Below are 9,148 nucleotides of genomic sequence, written 5' to 3'. Positions count from 1 at the left end.
CTCTACATTGCTCGAGGTGATGATTTCAGTCTGAAGACTCAATTCCGGTATGGTATCACAACTGCAGCTCAAGCCTAGTTGTCACATTTCCAGTCTGAGGCCACGATTCCCGTTTGGAATCACAACTGCTATTCCTGTCTCGAGATCACAATTCCAGTCTGAGGCCCCAATTCCTGTTTGGAATCAGTACTGCAGTTCAAGGCTCGAGCTCACTATTACAGTTTGGAATCACAATAGGAGTTCATGGAATGAGGTCACAATTACTCTCTGAGGTCATAATTTCTGTTTGGAATCACAATTGCAGTTCAAAGCTCGAGGTCTCAATTCCAGTCTGCGGTCACAATTCTTGTTTGGAATCACAATTGCAGTTCAAGGCTTGAGATCACAATGCCAGACTGAGGTCTCAATTCCCGTTTGGAATCACAACTGCTGCTCAATGCTCGCGGTCACAATTCCAGTCTGAGGCCACAATTCCCGTTTGGAATCACAACTGCTATTCAAGGCTTGAGTTTACAATTCCAGTTTGGAATCACAATTGCAGTTCAAGTCTCGAGATCACAATTCCAGTCTGAGGCCCCAATTCCTGTTTGAAATCCAATTGTAGTCCAAGGCTCGAGGTCACAAATCCAGTCTGAGGTCACAATTCTTGTTTGGAATCAAAATTGCAGTTCAAGGCTCAAGATCACAATTGCAGTCTGAGGCCACAATTCCTGTTTGGAATCACAATGGCAGTTCAAGGCTCGAGATCACAATTCCAGTCTGAGCCCCCAATTCCGTTTTGTAATCACAACTGCTGTTCATGTCTCGCGGTCACAATTCCAGTCTGAGGCCACAATTCCCGTTTGGAATCACAATGGCAGTTCAAGGCCCGAGATCACAATTCCAGTCTGAGCCCCCAATTCCGGTTTGATTTGAGAGCTGCAGCTTAAGGTTCAGGGTCACAATTCCAGTCTGAGGTCCCGATATCGGTTTGGTTCCACAACTGCAGCTCAAATCTCTAGGTCACAAATTCAGTGTGTGGTCACTAATCCCGTTTGGAATCACATTTACAATTCAAGGGTCGAGATCACAATTCCAGTCTGAGGCCTCAATTCCCGTTTGGAATCACAATGGCAGTTCAAGGCCCGAGATCACAATTCCAGTCTGAGCCCCCAATTCCGGTTTGATTTCAGAGCTGCAGCTTAAGGTTCAGGGTCACAATTCCAGTCTGAGGTCCCGATATCGGTTTGGTTCCACAACTGCAGCTCAAATCTCTAAGTCACAAATTCAGTGTGTGGTCACTAATCCCGTTTGGAATCACATTTACAATTCAAGGGTCGAGATCACAATTCCAGTCTGAGGCCACAATTCCCGTTTGGAATTACAACTGCTATTCAAGCCTCGAGGTCACAATTCCGGTTTGGAATCACAATTGCATTTCAAGGCTGGAGAACACAATTCCAGTTTCAAATCACATTTGCATTTTAAGTCATGAGGCCACAATTCCAGTATGAGGACACAATTCCTGTTTGGAATCACAACTGATCTTCAAGGTTTGAGCTCACAATTGCAGTCAGAGTTCATGAATCCTGTTTGGTATCACAAATACATTTCAAGTCTCGAGATCACAATTCCAGTCTTAGGCCCCAAATCCTGTCAGGAAACACTACTAAAGTTCAAGACTCGAAGACACAATTGCAGTCTGAGGACCCAATACCGGTTTGGTATCAAAACCGCAGCTCAAGGCTCGGGGTCACAAATCCAGTCTGAGATCACAATTGCGGTTTGGTATCAGAACTGCAGCTCAAATCTCTAGGTCACAAATGCAGTGTGTGGTCACAAATCCCGTTTGGAATCACATTTGCAGTTCAAGGGTCGAGATCACAATTCCAGTCTGAGCCCCCAATTCCAGTCTGAGGACCCAATTCCGGTTTGGTATCACAGATGCAGCACAAGGCTCAGGGTCACAATTCCAGTCTGAGGACCCAATTCCGCTTTGGAATCACAACTTAATTTCAAGGTTCGTAGTCACAGTTCCAGTTTGAGGTCCCAATTCCGGCTCTGAATCGTAACTGCTCTACATTGCTCGAGGTGACGATTCCAGTCTGAAGACTCAATTCCGGTATGGTATCACAACTGCAGCTCAAGCCTAGTTGTCACATTTCCAGTCTGAGGCCACGATTCCCGTTTGGAATCACAACTGCTATTCCTGTCTCGAGATCACAATTCCAGTCTGAGGCCCCAATTCCTGTTTGGAATCAGTACTGCAGATCATGGCTAGGAGTCACAATTCCAGTCTGAGGCCCCAATTCCTGTTTGAAATCCAATTGTAGTTCAAGTCTCGAGGTCACAAATCCAGTCTGCGGTCACAATTCTTGTTTGGAATCAAAATTGCAGTTCAAGGCTCAAGATCACAATGCCAGACTGAGGCCACAATTCCCGTTTGGAATCACAACTGCTATTCAAGGCTTGAGTTCACAATTCCAATTTGGAATCACAATTGCAGTTCAAGGCTTGAGTTCACAATTCCAGTTTCAAATCACATTTGCATTTTAAGTCATGAGGCCACAATTCCAGTATGAGGACACAATTCCTGTTTGGAATCACAATTGATGTTCAAGCCTCGAGGTCACAATTCCAGTCTGAGGCCACAATACGGCTTTGGAATCACAACTAAAATTCAAGGCTCGAAGTCACAACTGCAGTCTGAGGACGCAATAGCTGTTTGGAATCAGTACTGCAGCTCAAGGCTCCGGGGTCATAGTTCCAGTCTGAGGCCACAATTCCCGTTTGGAATCACAACTGCAATTCAAGGCTCGAGGTCACAATTACAGTTCGGAATCACAACTGCTATTCAAGGCTCGAGGTCACAATTCAAGTCTGAGGCCACAATTCCGGTTTGGAATCATATTAGCAGTTCAAGGCTTGATTTCACAATTCCGGTTTGAAATAACAATTGCATTTCAAGGCTTGAGGTCACAAGTCCAGTTTGAAATCACATTTGCATTTTAAGTCTTGAGGCCACAATTCCAGTATGAGGATAGAATTCATGTTGGGAATCACGATTGATGTTCAATGCTCGAGGTCACAATTCCAGTCAGAGTTCATGAATCCTGTTTGGAATCACAATTGCATTTCAACTCTCAAGATCACAATTCCAGTCTTAGGCCCCAAATCCTGTCAGGAAACACTACTAAAGTTCAAGGCTCGAAGACACGATTCTAGTCTGATGACCCTATACTGGTTTGGAATCACAAGTGCAGCTCAAGGCTCGGGGTCACAATTCCAGTCTGAGGCCACAATTCCCGTTTGGAATCACAATGCAGTTCAAGGATCGAGGTCACAATCACAGTTTGGATTCACAATAGCAGTTCATGGAATGAAATCACAATTCCAGTCTTAGGTCAATATTCCTGTTTGGAATCACAACTGCTATTCCTGTCTCGAGATCACAATTCCAGTCTGAGGACCCAATTCCGGTTTGGTATCAGAAATGCAGCACAAGGCTCAGGGTCACAATTCAAGTGTGAGGCCACAATTCCGCTCTGGAATCACAACTGCTGCTCAATGCTCGGGGTCACAATTCCAGTCTGAGGCCACAATTCCCGTTTGGAATCACAACTGCTGATCCTGTCTCGAGGTCACGATTCCAGTCTGAGGACCCAATTCCGATTTGAAATCACAATGGCAGTTCAAGGCTCGAGATCACAATTCCAGTCTGAGCCCCCAATTCCGTGTTGGAATCACAACTGATGTTCATGTCTCGAGATCACGATTCCAGTCTGAGGACCCAATTCCGGTTTGGTATCACAGATGCAGCACAAGGCTCAGGGTCACAATTCAAGTCTGAGGCCACAATTCCGCTTTGGAATCACAACTTAATTTCAAGGTTCGAAGTCACTGTTCCAGTCTGAGGTCCCAATTCCGGCTCTGAATCGTAACTGCTCTACATTGCTCGAGGTGACGATTCCAGTCTGAAGACTCAATTCCGGTATGGTATCACAACTGCAGCTCAAGCCTAGTTGTCACATTTCCAGTCTGAGGCCACGATTCCTGTTTGGAATCACAACTGCTATTCCTGTCTCGAGATCACAATTCCAGTCTGAGGCCCCAATTCCCGTTTGGAATCAGTACTGCAGATCATGGCTAGGAGTCACAATTCCAGTCTGAGGCCCCAATTCCCAGTTGGACTCACAACTGCCGTTCAAGGCTCGAGGTCACAATTCCAGTCTGAGGTCACAAGTCCTGTTTGGAATCACAACTGGAGTTCAAGGCTCGAGGTCACAATTACAGTTTGGAATCACAATAGCAGTTCATAGAATGAGGTCACAATTACTCTCTGAGGTCAAAGTTTCTGTTTGGAATCACAATTGCAGTTCAAAGTTCGAGGTCTCGATTCCAGTCTGCCTTCACAATTCCGGTTTGGAATCAGAAGTGCTGTTCAAGTCTCGGGGTCACCATTCCAGTCTGAGGCCACAATTCCCGTTTGGAATCACAACTGCAGCTCATGTCTCGAGGTCACGATTCCAGTCTTAGGTCACAATTCCAGTTTGGAATCACAATTGCAGTACAAGCCTGGAGAACACAATTCCTGTCTGAGGTCCCAATATCGGTTTGGTATCACAACTGCAGCTCAAATCTCTAGGTCACAAATTCAGTGTGTGGTCACAAATTCCGTTTGGAATCACATTTGCAGTTCTAGGGTGAATATCACAATTTCAGTCTGAGCCCCCAATTCCGTTTTGTAATCACAACTGCTGTTCATGTCTCGAGGTCACAATTCCAGTCTGAAGACCCAATTCCGGTTTGGTATCACAGATGCAGCACAAGGCTCAGGGTCACAATTCAAGTCTGAGGCCACAATTCCGCTTTGGAATCACAACTTAATTTCAAGGTTTGAAGTCACAGTTCCAGTCTGAGGTCCCAATTCCGGCTCTGAATCGTAACTGCTCTACATTGCTCGAGGTGATGATTCCAGTCTGAAGACTCAATTCCGGTATGGTATCACAACTGCAGCTCAAGCCTAGTTGTCACATTTCCAGTCTGAGGCCACGATTCCCGTTTGGAATCACAACTGCTATTCCTGTCTCGAGATCACAATTCCAGTCTGAGGCCCCAATTCCTATTTGGAATCAGTACTGCAGTTCAAGGCTCGAGCTCACTATTACAGTTTGGAATCACAATAGGAGTTCATGGAATGAGGTCACAATTACTCTCTGAGGTCATAATTTCTGTTTGGAATCACAATTGCAGTTCAAAGCTCGAGGTCTTAATTCCAGTTTGCGGTCACAATTCCGGTTTGGAATCACAATTGCAGTTCAAGGCTTGAGATCACAATGCCAGACTGAGGTCTCAATTCCCGTTTGGAATCACAACTGCTGCTCAATGCTCGGGGTCACAATTCCAGTCTGAGGCCACAATTCCCGTTTGGAATCACAACTGCTATTCAAGGCTTGAGTTTACAATTCCAGTTTGGAATCACAATTGCAGTTCAAGTCTCGAGATCACAATTCCAGTCTGAGGCCCCAATTCCTGTTTGAAATCCAATTGTAGTCCAAGGCTCGAGGTCACAAATCCAGTCTGAGGTCACAATTCTTGTTTGGAATCAAAATTGCAGTTCAAGGCTCAAGATCACAATTGCAGTCTGAGGCCACAATTCCTGTTTGGAATCACAATGGCAGTTCAAGGCTAGAGATCACAATTCCAGTCTGAGGCCACAATTCCCGTTTGGAATCACAATGGCAGTTCAAGGCCCGAGATCACAATTCCAGTCTGAGCCCCCAATTCCGGTTTGATTTCAGAGCTGCAGCTTAAGGTTCAGGGTCACAATTCCAGTCTGAGGTCCCGATATCGGTTTGGTTCCACAACTGCAGCTCAAATCTCTAGGTCACAAATTCAGTGTGTGGTCACTAATCCCGTTTGGAATCACATTTACAATTCAAGGGTCGAGATCACAATTCCAGTCTGAGGCCACAATTCCCGTTTGGAATTACAACTGCTATTCAAGCCTCGAGGTCACAATTCCGGTTTGGAATCACAATTGCAGTTCAAGGCTTGAGTTCACAATTCCAGTTTCAAATCACATTTGCATTTTAAGTCATGAGGCCACAATTCCAGTATGAGGACACAATTCCTGTTTGGAATCACAACTGATCTTCAAGGCTTGAGCTCACAATTGCAGTCAGAGTTCATGAATCCTGTTTGGTATCACAAATACATTTCAAGTCTCCAGATCACAATTCCAGTCTTAGGTCCCAAATCCTGTCAGGAAACACTACTAAAGTTCAAGGCTCGAAGACACAATTGCAGTCTGAGGACCCAATACCGGTTTGGTATCAAAACCGCAGCTCAAGGCTCGGGGTCACAAATCCAGTCTGAGATCACAATTGCGGTTTGGTATCAGAACTGCAGCTCAAATCTCTAGGTCACAAATGCAGTGTGTGGTCACAAATCCCGTTTGGAATCACATTTGCAGTTCAAGGGTCGAGATCACAATTCCAGTCTGAGCCCCCAATTCCAGTCTGAGGACCCAATTCCCGTTTGGTATCACAGATGCAGCACAAGGCTCAGGGTCACAATTCCAGTCTGAGGACCCAATTCCGCTTTGGAATCACAACTTAATTTCAAGGTTCGTAGTCACAGTTCCAGTTTGAGGTCCCAATTCCTCCTCCAATTCTGAATCGCAACTGCTCTACATTGCTCGAGGTGACGATTCCAGTCTGAAGACTCAATTCCGGTATGGTATCACAACTGCAGCTCAAGCCTAGTTGTCACATTTCCAGTCTGAGGCCACGATTCCCGTTTGGAATCACAACTGCTATTCCTGTCTCGAGATCACAATTCCAGTCTGAGGCCCCAATTCCTGTTTGGAATCAGTACTGCAGTTCAAGGCTCGAGCTCACTATTACAGTTTGGAATCACAATAGGAGTTCATGGAATGAGGTCACAATTCCAGTCTGAGGCCCCAATTCCTGTTTGAAATCCAATTGTAGTTCAAGTCTCGAGGTCACAAATCCAGTCTGCGGTCACAATTCTTGTTTGGAATCAAAATTGCAGTTCAAGGCTCGAGATCACAATTCCAGTCTGAGGCCACAATTCCCGTTTGGAATCACAACTGCTATTCAAGGCTTGAGTTCACAATTCCAATTTGGAATCACAATTGCAGTTCAAGGCTTGAGTTCACAATTCCAGTTTCAAATCACATTTGCATTTTAAGTCATGAGGCCACAATTCCAGTATGAGGACACAATTCCTGTTTGGAATCACAATTGATGTTCAAGCCTCGAGGTCACAATTCCAGTCTGAGGCCACAATACGGCTTTGGAATCACAACTAAAATTCAAGGCTCGAAGTCACAACTGCAGTCTGAGGACGCAATAGCTGTTTGGAATCAGTACTGCAGCTCAAGGCTCCGGGGTCATAGTTCCAGTCTGAGGCCACAATTCCCGTTTGGAATCACAACTGCAATTCAAGGCCCGAGGTCACAATTACAGTTCGGAATCACAACTGCTATTCAAGGCTCGAGGTCACAATTCAAGTCTGAGGCCACAATTCCGGTTTGGAATCATATTAGCAGTTCAAGGCTTAATTTCACAATTCCGGTTTGAAATAACAATTGCATTTCAAGGCTTGAGGTCACAATTCCAGTTTGAAATCACATTTGCATTTTAAGTCTTGAGGCCACAATTCCAGTATGAGGATAGAATTCATGTTGGGAATCACGATTGATGTTCAATGCTCGAGGTCACAATTCCAGTCAGAGTTCATGAATCCTGTTTGGAATCACAATTGCATTTCAACTCTCAAGATCACAATTCCAGTCTTAGGCCCCAAATCCTGTCAGGAAACACTACTAAAGTTCAAGGCTCGAAGACACGATTCTAGTCTGATGACCCTATACTGGTTTGGAATCACAAGTGCAGCTCAAGGCTTGGGGTCACAATTCCAGTCTGAGGCCACAATTCCCGTTTGGAATCACAATGCAGTTCAAGGATCGAGGTCACAATTACAGTTTGGATTCACAATAGCAGTTCATGGAATGAAATCACAATTCCAGTCTTAGGTCAATATTCCTGTTTGGAATCACAACTGCTATTCCTGTCTCGAGATCACAATTCCAGTCTGAGGACCCAATTCCGGTTTGGTATCACAAATGCAGCACAAGGCTCAGGGTCACAATTCAAGTCTGAGGCCACAATTCCGCTTTGGAATCACAACTTAATTTCAAGGTTTGAAGTCACTGTTCCAGTCTGAGGTCCCAATTCCGGCTCTGAATCGCAACTGTTCTACATTGCTCGAGGTGACGATTCCAGTCTGAAGACTCAATTCCGGTATGGTATCATGACTGCAGCTCCAAGCCTAGTTGTCACATTTCCAGTCTGAGGCCACGATTCCCGTTTGGAATCACAACTGCTATTCCTGTCTCGAGATCACAATTCCAGTCTGAGGCCCCAATTCCTGTTTGGAATCAGTACTGCAGATCATGGCTAGGAGTCACAATTCCAGTCTGAGGCCCCAATTCCCAGTTGGACTCACAACTGCCGTTCAAGGCTCGAGGTCACAATTCCAGTCTGTGGTCACAATTCCAGTTTGGAATCACAACTGGAGTTCAAGGCTCGAGGTCACAATTACAGTTTGGAATCACAAGAGCAGTTCATGGAATGAGGTCACAATTACTCTCTGAGGTCATAGTTTCTGTTTGGAATCACAATTGCAGTTCAAAGCTCGAGGTCTCAATTCCAGTCTGAGCCCCCAATTCTGTGTTGGAATCACAACGGATGTTCATGTCTCGAGATCACGATTCCAGTCTGAGGACCCAATTCCGGTTTGGTATCACAAGAGCAGCTCAAGGCTCAAGGTCACAATTCCAGTCTGAGGCCACAATTCCCGTTTGGAATCACAACTGCAGTTCAAGGATTGAGGTCACAATTACAGTTTGGATTCACAATAGCAGTTCATGGAATGAAATCACAATTCCAGTCTTAGGTCAATATTCCTGTTTGGAATCACAACTGATGTTCATGTCTCGAGATCACGATTCCAGTCTGAGGACCCAATTCCGGTTTGGTATCACAGATGCAGCACAAGGCTCAGGGTCACAATTCCAGTCTGAGGACCCAATTCCGCTTTGGAATCACAACTTAATTTCAAGGTTCGTAGTCACAGTTCC

This window comes from Sturnus vulgaris, unplaced genomic scaffold (genome assembly GCF_052056855.1).
Source record: "Sturnus vulgaris isolate bStuVul1 unplaced genomic scaffold, bStuVul1.hap1 Scaffold_384, whole genome shotgun sequence".
NCBI lineage: Eukaryota > Metazoa > Chordata > Aves > Passeriformes > Sturnidae > Sturnus > Sturnus vulgaris.
This window is presented reverse-complemented; position numbering follows the sequence as displayed.